The sequence below is a fragment of the Neovison vison genome, chromosome 9 (genome assembly GCF_020171115.1).
Source record: "Neovison vison isolate M4711 chromosome 9, ASM_NN_V1, whole genome shotgun sequence".
Classification (NCBI taxonomy): domain Eukaryota; kingdom Metazoa; phylum Chordata; class Mammalia; order Carnivora; family Mustelidae; genus Neogale; species Neogale vison.
This window is the reverse complement of record NC_058099.1, coordinates 8,264,740-8,277,627: the sequence shown is the minus strand read 5'-3', so window position 1 is coordinate 8,277,627 and position 12,888 is coordinate 8,264,740. Positions and strand designations below refer to the sequence as shown.

Genomic DNA, 12,888 nt, shown 5'->3' with positions numbered 1-12,888 from the left:
TTGTCTCTGTAACTTTTTTTTTTTTAAGGATCTTATTTATTTATTTGACAGAGAGAGACACAGTGGGAGAGGGAGCATAAGTAGGGGGCATGGGAGAGGGAGAAGCCGGCTTCCAGTTGAGCAGGGAGCCCTACATGGGGCTCGATCCCAGGACCCTGGGATCATAACCTGAGCCAAAACAGCCGCTTAACAGCTGAGCCACCCAGGTAGCCTTGTAACTTATTTTACTTAATACTTATTTAATACTGGTACAGTATTTTGTACCTCTTAATCCCCCTTACCTATTTTGCTTGTCACCCACCCACTTCCCCTCTGGCAACCATCAGTTTTCTGTATTTAAGAGTCTGATTTGTTTTGTTTTATTTTGTTTTTTAGGTTCTCCTTGTAAGCAAAATCGTATTGTATTAGTCTTTCTCTAATTTCACTTAGCATGATATCATCTAGGTCCATCCATGTTGTCACAGATGGCAAGATCACATTCTCTTTTATGGATGAATAATATTCCATTGTGTATATATGTATGCTCTATTTTCTTTATCCATTCTTCTATCAGTGGACAGTTGAGCTGCTTCCATGTCTTGGCTATTATAAATTATGCTGTAACAAACATATGGGTGTATGTATCTTTTTTAATTAGTGTTTTTGTTTTCTTTGGGTAAATACCCAGTAGTAGAATTACTGGATCATATGGTATTTCTATTTTTAATTGTTTGAGGAACCTCCATAAGTGTTTTCTTTTCCACAGTGACTGCAACAATTTACATTCCTATCAGCAGTGAACAAGGGCTTGCTTTTCTCCATATCCTTGCCAACACTTGTTATTTCCTGTCTTATTTGATACTAGCTATTCTGACGGGTGTGAGGTGATATCTCACTGTGGTTTGGATTTGTATTTCCTTGATGATGAGTGATACTGAGCATCTTTTCATGTGTCTGTTGAAGGGGCGCCTGGGTGGCTCAGTGGGTTAAAGCCTCTGACTTCGGCCCAGGTCATGATCCCAGGACCCTCGGATCGAGCCCCGCATCGGGCTCTCTGCTCAGTGCAGAGCCTGCTTCTCTTTCTCTCTCTCTCTCTCTCTTTGCCTGCCTCTCTGCTACTTGTGTTCTCTGTCAAATAAATAAATAAAATCTTAAAAAAAAAAAAAGAGTAATATCATGTGTCTGTTGACCATTTGTATATTTTCTTTTTCTTTTTCTTTTTTTTTTTAAGATTTTATTTATTTATTTGACAGAGAGATCACCAGTAGGCAGAGAGGCAGGCAGAGAGAGAGAAGGAAGCAGGCTCCCTGCCAAGCAGAGAGCCCAATGTGGGCTCAGTCCCAGGACCCTGAGATAATGACCTGAGCCGAAGGCAGAGGCTTAACCCACTGAGCCACCCAGGCGCCCCTGGCTATTTGTATATTTTCTTTAGAAAGATACCTATTCAGATCCCTTGGGCATTTTAAAATCTGATTGTTTGGGGTGTTTTTGGTGTTGTGGTATATAAGTTCTTTATATACTTTGGGTATTACACTTTATTGGATATGTCGTTTACAACTATCTTTTCCCATTCACTAGGCTGGCCTTTTGTTTTGTTGATGGATTCCTTTGCTGTACAAATGCTTTTTATTTTGGTGTTGACTTACTTATTTTATAACTGAAAGTTTGAACCTCTTAATACCTTTCACCTCTTTACCCATGATCCTATCCTCACCTCTGGTCTGGCAACCACCAGTTTGTTCTTTGTATTTAAGAGTTTGGGTGTTTTGTTTTGTTTTAAGATTCTGCATATAAGTGGAATCATATGGTATTTATCTTTCTCTGTCTGGCTTATTTCACTTAGCATGATAGTACCCTCTGTGTCCATCCGTGTTGTTGCAAATGGCAAGATTTTTTTCTTTTTTATCAGCCATCATCTTCTTATTAATGCTTGGGGTATATATGTCTTGACTTTTTCTATGTGTCTGTCTCAAAGTTGGATTGGTAGACCATTTTATGCTGCTTTTCCTATCATGAGCTGGGTGTTTGGATGGGCATAGTCCGTGGGTGTAGTCCAGAAGCATGTTCTTTTATTAGTGCTATAGCCTCTTGTTACGTTGGAAACAGTATTTCTCTGCAAATGGAAACAGTACCTGTTTTGAAGTCCAAAGACCTGAGATTCTGCTCTGACTCCCCTTGTGATCTTGAGAGAGGCACTTAATTTCACTCTCCCCATCTTTACAAGGAACTGTAATACTTACTTTGTGATATCTTATCCACCACGGTGGTTATAATGAAAACAAAACCGAAACCATATCACATGCTGGAGAGGATGTGGAACAGCCAGAACTCCCAGGCCCTGCTGGCGGGAGTGTAAACTGTGTCAGCCACGTGGGTAGACGATCCTCTCCTAAAGCTGAACATACACTTACTTGCGACCTAGCAGTTCCGCTCCAGGGTGTCAACCCTGTAGAAAGGCATACGAATGTGTACCCAATGTCTTTCTCAAGAATGTTTGGAGCAGCATCACCTATCATAGGCCAGGCTGGAAAATCCCGGTGTCCATCAGCAGTAGAATGGACATGTGGTAAACTCCCACAGTGGACAGCTGTAGTCAGTAAGAGTTAATGAATAACAATTCAATGAAAGATCAGGATGAATGTCCCAGGTACAGTATTCGTTCGGACACAAAGATTATAAACTCTGATCGCATTCATTTAAGGTTTGAACAGAACTCATCTACGCTGTTAGAAATGAGAATAGTGGCTCTCCTTGGGGGGTGGGATGTGGTAGAAGGGGATGCAGTGGTTTCTGGACGGGGGTGGCTGGTGATGTTCTTTCTCTCTGTCTGGCTGTTGGGTGCATGTATTCACTCTGAGAATTCTTGGATGTGTGCACTTACGCTGTGTGCACTTTTCTGTATGTATATTGCACATCTGTAGAAAGTGTGTTTAAGTGGGCTCCATGCCTAGTGTGGAGCCTGAGATCAAGTCACATGTGCTACTAACTGAGCCAGCCAGGTGCCCCTGTAGAAAGTGTATTTAAAACACTGACAAAGGGGCGCCTGTGTGGCTCAGGCAGTTAAGTATCTGCCTTTGGCTCAGGTCATGATCTCAGGGTCCTGGGATCAAGCCTTGTGTAGGGCTCCCTGCTCATTGGCAAACCTGCTTCTCCCTCTTCCTCTGCCCCTTCCCCAGCTAATGCTCTCTTTCTCTCTTTCTGTCTCTCTTTCTCAAATAAATAAAATCTTAAAAAAAAAAAAACACTGGAAAAAGGAAGCGTATGAGTCACATGCTCCTATTAAAACTGAATTAATGAGAATGAAGGTGTACTGTTGTACCGTTGGTGAATAATGTAAAATAATCATTTTACCTTATTTATTTCATCTTTATTGCTGTAATCATTTCTTTTATAATGTATGGAGCACTTTGGTACATTAGAATGTATGTTTAACTTACAAATAAACATATGTATTTTAGAGGTGTTGGCTTAATAATTCTCAGCTGTTGGTAGTGAAGGATCTGGAAGTTTGGTGAGCCGAGGCTCGGGGTCATAACAGGGGGACAGCCTGAGCAGAGCCTGGCTGCGGGAAGCAAGTGGGAAACAGGTGGGTGAGTGGGTGAGCCTCAAGCAGTTCAGTGGCTATTCTGTGTTTGGGTTGGTTTTCTTGTTGCTGCAGCATAAAGTGTGAGACACAGGAGGTAGCAGTGAAGCTGGGGCCAGGCCTCCAGGGGCAAGGGCTGCCGGGAAGCTCTGAAAGGAGAGAGGACAAAAGCAGTGGAGGAGGCCAGAGAGACTAAGGGGATAGGAGGAGTTTCCAGAAGTAGGGCCTAGTGAACTATGTTAAAAGCCACCAAGAGGTGGGAGAGCCTGAGGCCAGTAGCCTCAGCAAATTGGGAGGTCTTGGTGGCCTGGGAAGGAGCAGCTCCACTGCTTAGGTAGAGTGTTACCCAGTGGCTGGTAGTGAGGGGGTGTGGTACTGAGGAGGTTAGGGTGTCTGATGGGAAGCAGCCTGGAGTTCAAGGGTCAGAGCTCTTTTGAAGACTGAGGAGGACGGCAGGTGTTCTCAGGTAGAGGGTAGGACCAAGAGAGTCGAAGAGTTTGGGGTTACTAGGAAGGGGGTTGCTGAGCCCCAGGCCCAGGCCAGGGGTTGGCTCTGGGTCGCAGGCGGCCAGCTGCCTCTCTCAGAGGTGGGAGCGGAGGACCTGGAGAAGATACAGAAACATTTAGGTTAAAAGAGGGGCCCAGGAGAGCTGAAGTCAACCTTCGTCTGTGAAGGAGGTGGTGCAGCCACTCACCTGGGTGAGGAGTGGGAGGTGGAGGTGTGGAGAGAGGGCTGCTTTGGAGGACAGAAACCAGCGACGGGGGGGCCTTTTCAGTGACCCTCTCTCCGTGTAGGATGCTCCTCTGTGTCAGTGGGTCGCCGAGAGGCTGCCTCTGCTTTGGGGCCTGTCAGGCACTCCCTTGTCACGCGCACTCTTGTTTCAACAGCCGTGTGCTCTGAGGGCAGGGGTGTTTGTTTCTGGGCACTGCGCAGTCCCTTTCCTGCTGGGTGGTGCCCGAGGCCAGGGCGGGGACTTCAGGCCTGCCAGAAGGCATTTTCCCACCAAAGAAGCTGAGTTGATTTTGATACATTTAGGACAGGCTCTGCGACCTGGTAGGCTAGTGGTGGTATCAAATATTGATCTATGGGAAAAGTATTTGACATTTCAAAGAACAGGTTGAAATCCGATCTTAGAGTGCTAACGTTGGTCTGACCTTGCTGAGCTTTGAAAAACAAGTCTTACCGTACGGAAACATCGAAGTCAACGGAGTTATTCCTCCTACTTTTACAGTGGCTACTGTTTGGAAAGCGACGTGCTGGGATGGTATATCCTCTTGGCCTGGAATTATGAAGCCCATCATGTATTCCTGGTAAGTTGGTTTATGGACCTCCGTGAGATGCGCTTTCTTGGACAGGCGCCGGAAGGGGCGCGGCGGGACCGGCGATCGGGGGCGGCGCAGCCAGAGAAAGCTCATGCCCGGTGGTGTCGGCGGGGCTGAGGAGCTGCAGCCTGGCTTTCCGGGGCCGGGCGTCCTCAGCCAGGTGTGCAGACGTGTTTCAGGATTCCTTTGCAGATTAAATGCTGAGGTTTTCTCTGCTGGTTCTTGCATCAAGGGCTTTCCCTTTCTTCCTCCACCTCCTACTTGTACAGAACCTCTTGTTGCTACCCTGTCGTGTTGCCGCCCCTTTGCTTCTGGGGGTCAGAAGGCAGACGTTCTGTGTCTCACTCCCCAGTAGCTGGGGTGACCGCCTTCCTCTCAACCTCCGTCAGGTCCCCGTCCCTCCCTGCACACGCCCGTCCTCTTTCCAGTTCAGCTGCCCGCGCAGCTTTCACTCTCCTTGCCTCAGACCTTCCTTCCCGAGAAAGGCCAGCTCTCGGGTGAGGGGCTTGGCCATGGGAGGAGGGCGGAAGGCCGGATAAGATGTGGCCGTTGTCTTCAAGAGACTTCACTCTACAGGTCAACCTCTTGTCCTACCCGTCCCCTTTCTTGCTCCCCCAGAGTCTTTGCATCCTCTCTGGCACCTCTTCCAAGAATGTTTTTCTGCGTCACCCAGCTGCTGGGGAGCTCCTTTTCTCTTCTTTTCATTTCATTTCATCTCCTCTCCTCTCATCCCATTTCATTTCATTGTTTTTATTTATTTTTTTATTTTATTGAAAGATTTTATTTATTTGAGAGATAGAATGAGAGAGAGAGAGAGAGAGAGAGAGAGAAAGTGTGCACAAGCCAGTGAAGAGGCAGAGGGAGGGAGAAATAGACTCCTGGCTGAGCACGGAGCCTGATGTGGAACTTGATCCCAGAACCTTGAGATCATGACCCGAGCTGAAGGCAGAGGCTCAACCAACGGAGCCACACAGGTGCCCCTATTTTATTTTGTGAAGACTTTATTTATTTCAGAGAGAGCGCAAGTGTCTGCATGAGCAGGGGAGTGGCAGGCAGAAGGAGAGGGAGAAGCAGACTCCCCACGGAGCATGGAGCCTGATGTGGGGCTCCCTCCCAGGACCCTGATATCATGACCTGAGCCAAAGGCTCTCTCTCTCTCTCTCTCTCAAATAAATAAATACAATCTTTGAAAAAACATCTTTTTCAGATTCTTCTAGTAACCTTACCCCTCTGTCAAATCATTATCACGAAAGAGGCAGAAGGTGAAGTTTCTGATGCTTTCCTGCGAGGGATTCAGTCTTCCTTAATGTTGCATGATTAAATACAACACAAGGAATTCATGTATGTAGTGCTTAGTAGAATTACTTTTCCCGAAACTTACCTACTGGTGGGAATTGGTTCCCTTAAGGAGGATGCTGGAGACAGCTGCTGGTTTAGAGCTGGGAGCACACAGCAGAGAGATTCAGAGAAAAGTGATTTCCTTGAAGTTACACAGCAGGTTAGTGGCAGAGCTGGGACTGGACTCCTTGTGTGTGCTCTTGGGTCTGGTTAGAACTGGATTCCGGGATGAGGTGCCCTGCTGGGTGACTCTTGATCTTGGAATTGTTGGAGTTTGAGCCTCAGGCTGGGTGTAGAAATTACTTAAAAATAAATTCTAAAAAATGAACTTAAAAAAGATTAGAAGAAGAAAGACCAAAAAAAGCGGAACTGGATTTCAGGGGAAAGGCTGTGACTGCCCACTTGTGGTTCATGGGCAATCCGGGCAGGATTGCGCCCGGCCTCTGCCGGTGGGAGAGGACTCCTCTTTCCTGTCCTCACCTGGGTGGGGACCAAAGGGCCGAGGATCCCTCCCTGCTACTCAGAGAGAAGATGCCATTCACCAGGGTATTTCCCTTGAGCTCTCTTGAACAGAGGCTCCCAGGCTGTCCGGGCCTGAGGCTTGCTGCGCTGCAGGAGCCCAGGCCGTCTGTCATGAGCGGAGGCTGCAGCAACCCGCGTCCTTCCGCAGGTGGAGACAAATGACCGCACGCGTTCGGGGACTTGGTCGTAGACAGCAGGGAAGCCAAACTTCACACTTGGAACAGTAGCTTCTTTGAGGCGGGATGAATGGGACGGACGCCTTCAGAACTTTAATTCACAAGAACTTTAATTCACTCCCAAAGGGGTGAGACGGGAGTGTGCCAGAGGCTCTTCTGGGACGAAAAAATGTGGCTTTTAAACTCAGAGATCAGTAGAAGAAGTTGAAAGTAGTGATTTGGGAGGCCAAAGAGAAGAAATGCCTCACAACCCAGAACAATGATACAAAGAAATGGAAATAATGCATTAACAGGTGAGACACTTAGAGGCCTTAGCCAGGAGTCCGGCTGGAGGCCAGTAGAATAGAAAATTCTGGAAGGAGAAAAAGGAACAGATAGATACGTAATAGAAAAACAGTAGAGGGAAATTTCAGTGAACCGAAGAAAGACGTGATTCTTCAGACGCTGGATTCATCTGGCTCACACGGAAGCCAACACTTAACCTGTTTTCTAGTAAAATTCCTAAACTCCAAGAAGAAAGAGAAAAATCTTAAAATTTTGTACAGAGAAAGCAGCTTTTCAAAGGAAAGAGAATTAGATTCTCATTGGGTTTCCCACATGTGACCCTGGAGGTGGGAAGACCGTGGACCGGTGTCTGCAGACTGTCAAGGAGAGGGGCCGCGGGCCTCCATACACCTAGCCCAGAAGCCACCCAGAAAGGCGTTTCGGACACATGACGGCGTAAAACATACAGTGTCTGTTCAGTGCAGCTGAGAAAATGCCCGGTCAGTTTCTGCAGTGAAAGGACAGTGAAAGCAGGGCAGAGACGGTGAGACCAGGCGAGAGCACAGGACGCAGCGGGGAGCGCTGTGCCTGTCCCGCGTACGCTTTCATCTCGGGGGCTGGCGCTGCTGCGAGGTGGTTTTTGTTGTGTTCAGTTCATGATAAGCTGAAAATAAAAGTTCTAAACCACGTTTGCAAAACCTCAGGCTTGGGAGAAGGGCTGAGAGTGGGGAAGGAAGCGGTCCACTCTTAGGACACTAATTAAACAGAGCAGATGAAACATAGAGGTGTAGTTGTTTCCTTGTGTTCTGGAAGGAAAAATGTTCAGTTTTGACTTTTGGGGATCAGAGGGTATATTAGGATGAGATTTGGTTGCATATAGTAGATAGGTCCTGTATAACAATGACATGAACAATAAGGTTTTATATGTTCTCATCTCATGAAAAAGTAAAGAGGTGGACAGTGCTCGGGAAAGAGTTCATGAGTCCTGGAGCCCGTGGACCAGCTCCTGACCAGCTTGCATGACCCTCTACTGGAGATCTTGGAGAGGCAGCTGAGCGTTGCCAGAGATGTGTGGTCGGGGAAGAAAGACGAACATGTGATTCAGGACAACCGTGATGAGTGCCACGGAGGAGGAGGAAGACATAATAGAGGGGGTCACAGAAGGGTTCCTAGAGGAAGTAATGTCTGAAATGAGACTGGAAAGGAGAGCAGGAAGGAGCCAGGAGAAGAGGGGGAGAAGGATGCTTTCACAGCCCCTGTGGACACCTGGCTGTGAGAGACAGCAGGATAGGCATGGCCACCGGTGAGCTCTAGAAACAGTTTGGCATCTGTTCTTGTCTGCACATCTGTCCTTCAGTGGCTGGATGCCACATCCATGCGGCCGGCAGGGGGACCGCACACTCCCCCACAGAATGTGCTCCCCCACAGGTGGGTTTGGTACCTCTCAGCCCCTTGTTTACTTCCCCGGTGGGGACCACAGCCCTGCCCACTTGGGAGTGGGTTGGAGTGTAAGGAATCAGGTTAAGGAAGCACCTGGAAAGCAAGGATAGGACATGATGTTTGGATGAAGCCATTACTGGTTGGGTGTGTTGAAGGTGTCCATAGGGAGCCTGGGAGCGATCCCGGCGGGAGGGATCATTAAGGTGAGTCTCACCTGCTTTTAGCTGAGGCTGCTCCTGGGAGGTAGCTTCCACCGGGACCTGCCCGCGCTGACCCTGAGCCCAGAGTGTGCTGTCCCCCCACTGTGACTCCTTCTCACATGAGCCCCAAGTACTCACATCACTTCTTCCTTCCCCCACCCTCCCCAGTGCTGTAGGGGTGCTTGTACCCGCCGGAGGGCCTTCTCTGCTTGAAGTCCTTTTGTGCAGTCCTTGCACCTTTTTGGGGGGCAGCAGAACCAGGTGACTGGGGGTGCTGTTGGAGTGGCTTAAGCTTCGCAGTCTTGTTCTGACCTTGCCCCTGTCACAGTAGGTTTGGGGAGTAGTTCCTCCATCTTTATTGAGAACACAGCCGACTGCTGGGTACCGTGCTGGGAGCTGCGGCTCAAATACTGAGAACTTCCAGTGCCAGACACTGTAACAACACTTACCCACAGGGACGCCTCAGCTCAGGGACTTAATGCCTGCGGAGCCCTGCGATGAGCGCCTGGCACCCCAGCACTCCCGAGTGCCGGTGGCTGGTGCTGCTAGTCCTCACAGCAGCTGCACGAGGGGGGCACGGAGGGACAACTGAGGCTTAGAGAGACGCTTGCCCGCCGTCATGTAGGTGGTAGGTGGCAGAGCTGCATTCAAACCCGGAACGCTGGACTTGCAGGTGCCGTCTCTGGGGGCGGATGAGAGAGCCGTGACTCACCTCGCAGAGCTCGTGGCTGAGCGGGGAGATGCCCGGGGAGATTCCCTGTCAGGGTGACAGGTGCTGTGGCGGGCTAAATGGAGGCACACAGTGGAGCAGCCCTCCATAGACTGAGGACCAGAAGGACAGAGAAGGGACAAGTGTCCCAGGCAGAGCCCTCGGTGTGGTCAGTGTCCCCTCCCCGTCACCCGGGGGTTATCCCTCCATCTCCTCTGGGCTCTGGTGAAGAGGCACGGGCTCAGTGGTCTGTGCGCATGCTCAGTTAGTGACTGATCCTTGAGGGCAGGTATGGAACTGCTCGTCCCAGCCACTCTTGGGACCTTGTTCCTTAGGAACTCCTACTGGGGAAGAGCCTCCTCTTCCACAGACTGAGTGACCTGAAGTTGTCACTCTGAATTCCCAACCTTCTTGGGGGCATGTGTGCAGATGGCCTGGTTTTATGGGTCTGTGCCCCCTGACCCACCTCCCCCTTTCTGCCCCTCGAGCACATTTGGCTGTACATAGGACGGCTCCATTGCAGTTACACATAAATGAATGAAACATTGTAAAATTAGGATAGAAAATCCAAGCTAAATAGATCTTGCCACGACCCTGTCACCCCAACAGGTGAAATTGCATTTGTGCTGCCCCTTTTCCTTCTAGTCCCCATCTACAGGGCAGGTAGGTGGTGGTTTGTACAATTGTGCACCTTGCCTTTTTTCCTTGACATGGCGGGAAATGGCCACCAGGTGGTGCCAAAGCACCGGGCAGCGACTCCACCCTGGGGCTGGACTACCTGGCCGTCAGCCATCCCGGAGAGCTGGTCTGTGAAGTTCAGTTTTCTCCCTGAATGCTGTGCAGCTCACAGCACTATTTTATCACCTACTTTGAAAAAAACAATACTGATGTGTACAAAAAGTGGAAAATGAAAGTGCTGGACACTTTTTTTAAAAAAAGGTATTTGTCAGAGAGAAGGAAAACACAAGCAGGGAGCAGCAGGCCGAAGCAGGCTCCCCACTGAGCAAGGAGTCCAGCTCAGGATTCGATGCCAGGACCTTTAGATCATGACCCGAGCTGAGAGCAGATGCTTAACTGACTGAGCCACCCAGGCGTCCCGGAAGTGCCGTACACTTTTCAGAGGCAATGATACTAACAGTGGAGTTTGTCCACGTTAGTGCGCAAGTGTTTGAAAACATGTCCAGCACTTCTCAGACCTCCCCATTTAAAATCGTAACCCTCGTCCCCCGCTGCCTGGCCCCAAGCCCTGCTTTACTTTTTCCCTCTCTCACCTTCCGCCAACACTCCGTACGTTTCGCTGTGTGCCTTATGTATTGTCCGCCGCCTCCGCTAGAATGTAGCGGCGACTTCCAGCTTTTCCTTCGCTGCTCTGTGCCCTGCCCCTAGAGCAGTACCCGACACATACTAGACTTTCAGTCCATCTGGGCTGCGTGAGTTAATAGGGGTGGCTGTGTTCTGAATTGGTGGACATCTTTCTCTGTCCGTAGATACTGATCTATCTCGTCTTAAGCAACTGCTTAGGGTGGTTCGAAAGAATGTGCCTTGAGTGAATGTGGCCCAGCTGCCCATACAGAAACACGCCAAAGAGGCTTTACAGTGTCTTCTTCCCTTCTTTGCAGGTGGTAGTGCAGCCTGTGACCTTGCTGGAACATGCTTTCGCCTTGCCTGTCCGATGATTTCCTTGCCTTGCTCAGACTCGGGGCCAAGTGCTTCACACACAGCATCGCACGTAGTTGCCACACGCACAGGAAAGGTGCTGCTGGTAGCGCCTCTCTTTGCAGGTGACAAGCCAGGGCAGAGAGGACAGGCCCCTCCCGGCCCAGGCAGCACACCTGCCCAGCGTTGAGCTGGACTCTTGGGGGAGTTCTTTGCATACTAAGGATCTGACTTCATCCTTTCTCATGGGACATTTCAAACACCCCATCCCTGGTGTTTTTATTGTCTTACATCTTTTTCATGATGTCTTTTCTTATACAGAGTTTTCATTTTTAATGTAGTTAAAGCTGCCAGTGGTTTCCTTTGTTTTTCTGGCTTTTGTATCACCCGAGAGAGGACTTCTTCACTCCAAAGTTACTTTAAAAATAATGATTAGTGTTTCCTCTGGGATTTTTATGGGGATTTTATGTTTGGTTAAATATTATTCTTATATTTGATACTGAGTAAGATTTCATTTTTGTTTATTTTTTTTAAGTTTCTATTTAAATTTCAGTTAGTTAACAAACAGTCTAATACTAGTTTGAGGTGTGCAGTTTAATGATTCAACACATACAAAACCCGTTCCTCATCCCCATCACCTAGTTCACCCCCAGCCACCTCCCCTCTGGTAACCTTCAGTGCATTCTCTCTAGTTAAGAGTCTGTTTTTTGGGGACGCCTGGGTGGCTCAGTTGGTTGGACGACTGCCTTCGGCTCAGGTCATGATCCTGGAGTCCCGGGATCGAGTCCCGCATCGGGCTCCCAGCTCCACGGGGAGTCTGCTTCTCTCTCTGACCTTCTCCTCGTTCATGCTCTCTCTCACTGTCTCTCTCTCAAATAAATAAATAAAATCTTTAAAAAAAAAAAAAGAGTCTGTTTTTTGGTTCCTCTCTGTCTCTCTCTCTCTCTTTTTCTCTATGCTCAATTTGTTTTTCTTAAGATACTTGGTAAGATTTTAAACAAACCCCTCCACCCCCAAGTGAATAGTAAATTGTTTCATCAACATTTATTACGGGATCCATCCTTCCCCACTATTTGCAATGCTATCTTGACTAGAGGTTAAGTCTCATGTGTACGTAACCCTGCGATCCGCACTGTGTTCTGTCCTGCTAATCCGTTCATCTCTCCGTGGCTTCTTGGCAGGACAGGTCACTTCTCATCCTACTGCTTTTTTTCAAAACTTCTTAGCTTCTAAAAATTATTTTTCCAGATGAAATTTTAAATCAATTTGTTGTATTCCAAAACGAATCCCCTTCAGATTTAGAGTGACCTTGCATTTTATTTATAGATCATTTGGGGAGCATCGATGTCTTTACAATATTGTCTCTTTATTCAGAAGAGCAAAATGTCTCTCCTTTGATTTGTCTTCTTTTTTTGTTAAGAAAATATCAAAATTTGCTTCAAATGGTTTCTGTACATTTCTTTTCACGTTTATCTCTAGGTAACGTTTGGTTAGTAGGCTCTCAGTCTGCTGCGTCTTCTAGCCGGGTGTTGTTTGGACAGAAGAGACCGTTAGTTTTGTGGCCAGATGTCTAACTCTCGTAGCTTCTCCCCAGTCCAATTCTATTTGCCTCAAATCTTCTAGGAATTCTGAATTTCTGGTTTGGTGATGTCATCCTTCCCTGTATTTCAACACTGCAACAGATTTCTTATTCTTCTTG

General features: G+C 48.1%; 1 protein-coding gene across 7 annotated transcripts in view; it reads left to right on the top strand.

The window, feature by feature from the left end:
- The window catches only part of RALGPS1 (Ral GEF with PH domain and SH3 binding motif 1), a 273,218-nt gene that overhangs the window by 25,980 nt on the left and 234,350 nt on the right, over positions 1-12,888 (top strand). For all 7 annotated transcript variants that reach the window (XM_044264877.1, XM_044264876.1, XM_044264880.1 and 4 more), the window contains exon 2: positions 4,794-4,872. The gene's annotated coding sequence lies outside the window, so the exon portion shown is untranslated. The remainder of the gene's footprint in view (positions 1-4,793; positions 4,873-12,888) is intronic.